Here is a 7,384-nt window from a genome sequence, read left to right on the forward strand (position 1 = left end):
ATATTGGAATAATGCTCTAAATAGCTGAGCTCCTTGGCCAGGGCTTCATCTTTATTTTTTAAAGTGATTTTTCTAAAGTTACAAGAGGCAAAAGTTGGTCTGAAACAAAACATGCTCTGATATAGCTAACAAAATTGTCATAGAATCAACAGAAAATAATGCATTTACAAGCAAAAAAGAGAGAGAGAAGGTAATTTTAAGAATTTTAACTACAGTACTATTAGCAAAATAAGTTTCCTTAAATTCTTTTTTAATGTGCATTTCCATACAACATTGGCCCAACTATTTCCCATACATCACTAAAAGATAAAATCAGAATAATGATAGGATAAAAGGTATTGAAGTGACCTCAAAAACTTGTTTAATATGTGATACCCAAGTTTATTTTAACAAATATATTTAATTAATTTTCTTGCAAATTAAACAACAACATTAAAAATAAATATGCAAGGAGTTAGCACTGAGTCTAAGATCTGAGGATCAAAAATAAGCAAGTTTTTCAAATGTCCTGGAACCCTAGAAAAGACAATATAAATACAGATATTCACATATAATGAAATTCAAGACCACAAACAAACAAGCAAACAAAAACACACAGAGAGGGAGAGAAAAAGAGACAAAGAAATATCAATGTGAGAAACATTTATTAGTTGCCTCCATACAAACCCAGACCAGGGATTGAACCCACAACCCAGGAATGTACCCTGACTAGAATCAATCCTGCAACCTTTTGGTGTATTGGACAATGCTCCAACCAACCTAGCTGGATCTTGTTAGATTAAAAAAAAAAATCTTGATGTCAAAATCCAATAAAGCTCTTAAAAAATGTTATTAATTTTTTCCTATTTTCTCAGTATATGGATAGAATATTTCTACTTGCCAAATACTGTATTTGACAATAAGTAACATAAAATTGAAATTATTCCACATCTTGATTTAAAATCATTCTTTTATAGCATTTTTTCTTTTGAAAAGGAATTAATTCTCATTGTAAAAATATTTTATTTTAAAGAGTCCAATTAAATGTTTATTTTTAAATTATATATTTACCATTTGATATCTATATATCTATATATCATGACCAATAAAATCAACAGAATTGGAATTCACGTTAATGTATAAAAAAAGAAAAAAGTATAACAACTTTAAATTTATGATTTCTTTTAACACTGTTGCCATGATAGTACTAGAAAAAAATATTTGTTTCAAAAGAGGTTAACAGCCGCCCCAACTTTACAGTAAGGTATTTTAAAGACTTTCTTGTGTTTTAAACTCCAGGTTTTATTAAATTAAACACACTGATCCTCCTGTACCACATTATTCCCCTATGTTGCAATAACATCTCTGTGAATAATACTGTGAATAATTTCACATCTGGTACTATCTCGGTAAACTTATTCTAGAAACCTTTATATAATACTAATATTTGCTTTTGTTGTTGTTGTTGTTGTTTTTTTGTTGTTGTTGTTGGGGTGGGCAGAGCAGTTTCTCCATTTGCACATTTTCCTCCTTGAAACATTGTTTCATTAATGAAAATTTTAATGTTCGGACCACATCTTTCCAGAACCTTTTTCATTTAGGGACTTAAAATAATTGCTTCTATAGGCATCTCATTGTTGGCACAGATTCTAAAAAATAACATGACACATGCCAGAAACATCTGTACTTTTATTGAACTGCATAGTGCACCTTTCAGGCTGCATACTTTCTCATATTTATTTTTTACAAGTGTTCAGAAATGTGCTATATACATCATTCAACAGTATTTACTGACTAAAAAATGTGGTTAGTTTGTTGCCATATTTTCCATTTCTTTTTACAAATTATTTTACCAGGGCAGGAAGAAGAATTGTTTCCTCAGTGGTAGGTACCTTTCTTTCCCTTATCATTCTTTATCTATGGTAAAAAATTCAACAGTCGTTTAATGAAATGCTGTGAAATACTGGACCAAGGCTTGCAATCCTTAAATATCCCTTCAAACAAAACAATCATTGTTTTTATGTTCTGGATGTAAAGTTTTAAGTTTATGGGACAATGTCTTAACCAATTGAGCCACCAAGAGCCAAGGCTCTGGATGTAAAGTTTTAAATATCTTCTTATACATAGTGAGTTCCTATTATTATTTACTAATATAAAAATCTACAATGTAGGGTGAAAGACTTAATAATAGTAGATATGAATCTACTCTTTTATAATTTGGGAGGAAATTGTTTTATCGGATTAGAATATAAATACACATACACACCTATTCAATTAGAATATCTAGACCTATCATATGTATACTAGAGGCCCAGTGCACAAATGTGTGCACCAGTGGGACCTCTCGGCCTGGTCTGCGGGATCGGGCTGAAATCTGCTCTCCGAAATCCCCTCTGGGGTCCCGGATTGTGAGCTGGGGAGGAACATGGGAGGTTGGCCAGATGGGGAGGGACTGTGAGAGAGCTCCAGGGTGTATCTGGCCCATCTCACTTAGTCCCAATCGGCCGGACTCCAGCAGCAAGCTAACCTACTGGTCGGGGCATCTTCCCCCTGGTGGTCAGTGCATGTCATAGTGAACAGTTGAGCATATCATTAGCATCATATACGTTGATTGATTGAATGGCAGACTGGTCGACTGGACACTTAGCATATAGGCTTTTATTATATACTACAGGTCCAGTGCATAAAAACTCATGCACTGGAGATGGGGTCCCTCAGCCCAGCCTATCACCTCTCATAGTCTGGGAGCCTTCAGGGCCAGGAGAGGACCCGGTGATTAGGGAAAGGTAACACTCCATCACACCTTGGCTGCTTCCATTGCCTGCAGTGCAAGCCTCAGCAGGCCCTGGATCCCTGAGCCTCGGGTGGCCCTGGGAGGCTGGGGGGCTGAGGGGACTGGGGGACTCTGGAGGCAGGTGTGTGGAGTGGCCAGGCCTTCCTGGGGGCGGGCCCAGCCTTGCTGTGTGCCTGCTGCCCCAGTGGGGAAGAGGGGACTGGGCGCCTCCATCTTGTGGCTTTGGGTGCCGCCATCTTGGAGGGCGGGGCTGTCAATTAGTATATTCCCTCCTTATTGGCTGTGGGCTCCACCATCTTTGTAATGGCATGAGGGTCAATTAGTATATTCCTTTTTTATTAGTTACTAGATGCCCCTTGCAGGAAGATTCCTGCAATAGGGCTTCCTGCTGCGGTCTCCGCTGCCCCACCTGCTTTCCTTCCTTCTCCACAGCCCCGCCCACGCCAGCTTCTCTCCCTTCTCCCTGCCCCACCTGCTTCCCTGCCTTCTTTGCTGCCCCGCTTGCTTGCTTCTCCACAGCTTTGCTCCCTTCTGCAACACTTGGATTCTTTCTATGCTGTCTTCAGTCTTCGCTCTGGCCTGGATATTAACCACCATCTTGGTTGGGTTAATTTGCATACTTGCCCTGATTGGCTGGTAGGCGTGGCTTGTGGGTATAGCAAAGGCACGGTCAATTTGCATGTCTCTCATTTATTAGAGAAGGATGATATACATATGTATACATATATCATCACATTAGTGTCCATATGGGTATATATGTGTATACATACTTTTATGAAAATAGTTTCTTAAGAAAACATTTTATAAAGTATCTGACAGTTTATACCATGTGTCAATTCTGCAATTATAGCTTGATGTTCAGCAGCTATTCCATTCTCGACTGGGCTTTCCTTCTACTTGCCAGCAGAGTTCTCACAGTTAAGATCCTACCAACAAAAGGCACTTCAGAAGACCTGTAAGGTGGAAGATGCTCCACGTCATCAAATCTACTCCAGGTAGTGGAGGGTGTGTGGGCTTTGGTGGCTGAGTGTAGTGACAACAGCTCGTCAAATGCCATCCTCTTACCATCATCATTCTCTCAGGGCCAAGGGCAGTGGTGACTGACCTTCATCATAGTTTCCTGCATTCCTGACCTTCTGTGGAGGGGGTGGGTGGGCAGTAGTAATTTCTAAATTTCAGCATCAACAACAGAATTGGCAATGGTTGCCTTGATTTTGTTTCTTCAGCCCTTCCCATAGTATTCTAATGACCTCATTTTCTGAATTAAGTCCATATCCTCTTGAAAAGCTTAGAATAATTTTTTTATTTTTTATTTTTGACTTAACCTGGGGTTATGTAAGTCACTTGTCTGTTTTGAGAGTTTTTATTTCATTAAAACTAGACAAAACCAGACCCATATAGCTACAAGACATAACAAAATGCTTATTGGGACATTAGGGTACTCTTCTTAGGATGTTTCTTGTGATGTGGGAGCTTGGTTGCTTCTTTACTTTTTTAGACAAAAATATAAATAAAAGTTTTACTACTTCTTTTATTTAGTAGGTTTTCTTGTATTCTATAGAATGAGTGCATTTCACTAAAAAAAAAAAAAGCTTCTTCCAATTAGGGAAATAATTAAAAATTTCTGGTCATTCTGTTATGATTCTTTAGTTGAAATAAAAGGAAATTATTATTTAGTGATTCTTTAGTCAAAATAATAGGATGGAAACAATAAAACTTCCTTCTGCTCTTCCCTTTGAGTTTACTTAAAAAAAATTTAAATGTGTCTTTCTTCTAATGCCATTCTTACCCGAAGCTCCCCTCCCTTATTTAAAGCATCACTGGAGACTCATATTCTGGTATTAAAAAGTTTTGATAGCCCAGATGGTGTAGCATCAACCTATGTACCAGGAGGTTACAGTTCAATTCCCCATCAGGGCACATGCCCGGGTTTTAAGCTTGAACTCCAGTAGTGGGTCCGCAGGAGGCAGCCCATCAACTATTCTCTGTCATCACTGATTCTCTCTCTCTCTCTCTCTCTCTCTCTCTCTCTCTCTCTCTCTCTCTCTCTCTCTCTTCTCTCTCTCTCTCTCTCCCTCTTCCTTCCTCTCTGAAATCTATAAAAAATATGTTTTTAAAAATTTTTGATAAGTGATCAGAAATTATTTTAGTTCTGCTTATAAAAATCATGCCAAACAAGTCTCCTTAATTCAGTCCATGAATTAATGTTTATAGACTATTTTCAATGTGCAAGGTATTGTACTATGTGGAATGAATGTTATGGACTGACTGTGTTCCCCAAAATTCATATACCAAAGCCCTAATTCCTGATGCAATGCAATTTAGAGATGTGGCCTTTGGGAGATAACTAGGTTTACAAGAGACTGTAAGGGTGGCATCCTCATAAACAGGATCAGTGCCCTTATAAGAAGAGACACCAGAGCTCTCATGAGTTCTCTTTCTTCTCTCTCTCTCTCTCTCTCTCTCTCTCTCTCTCTCTCTCTCTCATCTCTATCTCCATCTCTCTCTCTCTCTCTCTCTCTCTCTCTCTCTCTCATCTCTATCTCCATCTCTCTCTCTCTCTCTCTCTCTCTCTCTCTCTCTCTCTCTCTCTCATCTCTATCTCCATCTCTATCTCTCTTTCCTCTCTCTCTCTCTCTCTCTCTCTCTCTCTCTCTCTCTCTCTCTCTCTCTCATCTCTATCTCTATCTCCATCTCTCTCTCATCTCTATCTCCATCTCTCTCTCTCTCTCTCTCTCTCTCTCTCTCTCTCTCTCTCTCTCTCTCTACCTATCTCTTTATCTGTCTCCATGCCTGCACAAAGAAAGGGTCATGTGAACATGCATATGCAAGACTAGAAGACAGCTTTCACCAAATACCAACCATGCTGGCACCCTGAACATGAACTTCTAGCCTCCAGAACTTTGAGGAAATAAATCTTTGTTGTTTAAGCTACACCATTGGTAGTATATTTTTATAGCAGCCCAAGCCAACGAAGATAATGAGGAATTCATAGAACATAAGGCATGATCCTTGGCTTCAGTGAATTTAACAAACAACACAAGCAAGACAAGGTAGAGTAACTAACAATACAATGTAGGATAATACACGCATATTAAAGAAATTGAAAAAGGGAGATCATTGTTTCCTAGGCCAAAGCAAAAAAGAATGACAAGATTAAAATTTTATTCCTAATACATTGTGCTATCCTCCAACAGATGACAAGGAGGCATAAAGGTTAAATTTATTCCACAAGTGAGGGCTTTCCACTGTAAAATCCATACCCCTTTCATTTTTTATTTCTCTTTCTTTTACATTCTCATTTCTCTCCTGACCTTTTTGTACTCACCAACACATTTCAGCATGCCTCTGAGATGTGACTGATACTGTGATGGAAAAAAGATCCACTAAGAACAACTGTGCTTACTTTTTTTTTATTTTAATGATGAATCTGGAAAGCTTCCCAGATGAAACATTTATTACACTAAATGTATTCTGCTGAGGAGGAAATTGACCAGAGAAGCATCGGGCAACTACATGTATTTACAGTACGCTGACCTCTCTTCTCCCCATTTCTGTGGAACATCTGTGAGTGATCTCGCCAGCAGTTTTGGCCTATGACTGGTTATTTGAAATCAGACATTTGAATTTCAGATATTGTGCATTTATATTTCACAAAACATTTCGAAATAAAAATGCCAGTTGCCTTGTTTAGTGGAGATTGACAGAAAGTTAGGTTTCTGTTTACTTGTTGCTGCTGTATTTTTTTTTTTTGTTATATTTAAATCATTACTTTATGCAAAGACCTTAACTTTTATAAGAATAATGGTAACAGTATATTCCTTTACTTGTCAGTCATGCAGAGGGGAGTGTGCTCATTATACTCTTAGCTATTAGCCGAGAGCCAACTCCTGGGTACTCCTCCTGAGGAGTTGGATTAGGAGATAAGACAATTTCATCAGCCACAGAATGTCTGGGGTCCAGGGAAAACCAGAGACATTATCAATAATAGTGGGGAGATGAGTTACTATCGAAAGGAAGCTGCTGAGATAATAGAGGAGGTATTATTATTTCCCACTCAAAGGGTTTCACATGGGGTTTTCAAACCATGGAGCCTCTTGAATTAATCAGGAGTTAGGCCAATAGCACCTTAATCAAGTTCATGTTTCATAGCCTTGGGTTCCAGATTTGTTTTCCGTGTTTTTGTTGTTGAATGGAACCAAAAAGATGATACACGAATTAGTTGCCCACTCACATTAAGCTTTAAATGGACAAAAGGAAGGACAGCATAATTGCCGCTAGCCTCATCGGACTGCCACCTATCAAGTTTGATGGTGGTATGGGTATTCCTGTGGCAATGGAATGAGCTGTGAGGATCACTGCCTCGGTGTCAGATGCCCAGAACTGAGTCCTGGATCCTGTGCCTCCTGACTGTTATCTTATAGAGACTGAATGTTTCATTTCTTCTTTGTTTAAAAAGTGGGAGTGATAGAGCCTGCATCATCCAGTTATTGTGAGAAAAAATAAATTGGTATAGACAAAGTGATTATTAAGGTATCTGACACATGGAAGGCGATTCTTATTTAACATCTTCCTCATAAATGTCTTCACATTTCGGGTCTCATTTAATCC

Source organism: Pipistrellus hanaki (genome assembly GCF_964339955.1).
Source record: "Pipistrellus hanaki genome assembly, chromosome: 17".
NCBI classification, from domain to species: Eukaryota; Metazoa; Chordata; class Mammalia; order Chiroptera; family Vespertilionidae; genus Pipistrellus; species Pipistrellus hanaki.